We start from the raw sequence: 825 nt of genomic DNA on the forward strand, positions 1-825 counted from the left end.
GCATGGAGCTGGGAGGGCTCTTGTGGACCAGTGTCCTGAGGTTGGTTCTCCCACCTCAGAGACACAGCCTTGACGACTGGCTGGAGTGCCAAGAACCTTTAATCCACACGGCTCAAAATAAAAGGGAGAAAAAATAGAAAGGAATGAAAAGGAAGGAAGAAAGGAAGGGAGGAAGGAAGAAAGGAAGGAAGGGAGAAAGGAAGGAAGAAATGAAGGAAGAAAGCAAGAAAAGAAGGAAGGAGGAGAGGAAGGAAGGGAGGAAGAAAGGAGGGAAGGAGGGAAGAAAGGAAGGAAGAAAGGAAGGAAGAAATGAAGAAAGAAAGGGAGAAGACAAAATAAAGTAGGATAAAGTATAGTTATTAAAATAAAAAATAATTATTAAGAAGAAAAATTTCTATTAAAAAACAACAACAACCAAAAAAAAACGGGTCGGTCTAACCCTAGGACAAATCGTGAAAGCAAAGCTATACAGACAAAATCTCACACAGCAGCACACACATACACACTCACAAAAAGATAAAAGGGGAAAATAATAGTATATCTTGCTCCCAAAGACCACCTCCTCAACTTGGGATATTTCGCTGTCTATTCAGGTTTTCCACAGATGCAGGGCACTTCAAGTTGATTGTGGAGCTTTAATCCGCTGCTTCTGAGGCTGCTGGGAAAAACCTCCCCCTCTCCTCTTTGTTCGCACAACTCTTGGGCTTCAGCTTTTGACTTAGCCCTGCCTCTGCGTGTAGGTCGTCCGAGGGCGTCTGCCCTCCGCTCAGACAGGACGGGGTTAAAGGAGGAGCTGATTCAGGGGCTCTGGCACAGGCCGGGGGG

Source organism: Physeter macrocephalus, chromosome 10, assembly GCF_002837175.3.
Source record: "Physeter macrocephalus isolate SW-GA chromosome 10, ASM283717v5, whole genome shotgun sequence".
Taxonomy (NCBI): domain Eukaryota; kingdom Metazoa; phylum Chordata; class Mammalia; order Artiodactyla; family Physeteridae; genus Physeter; species Physeter macrocephalus.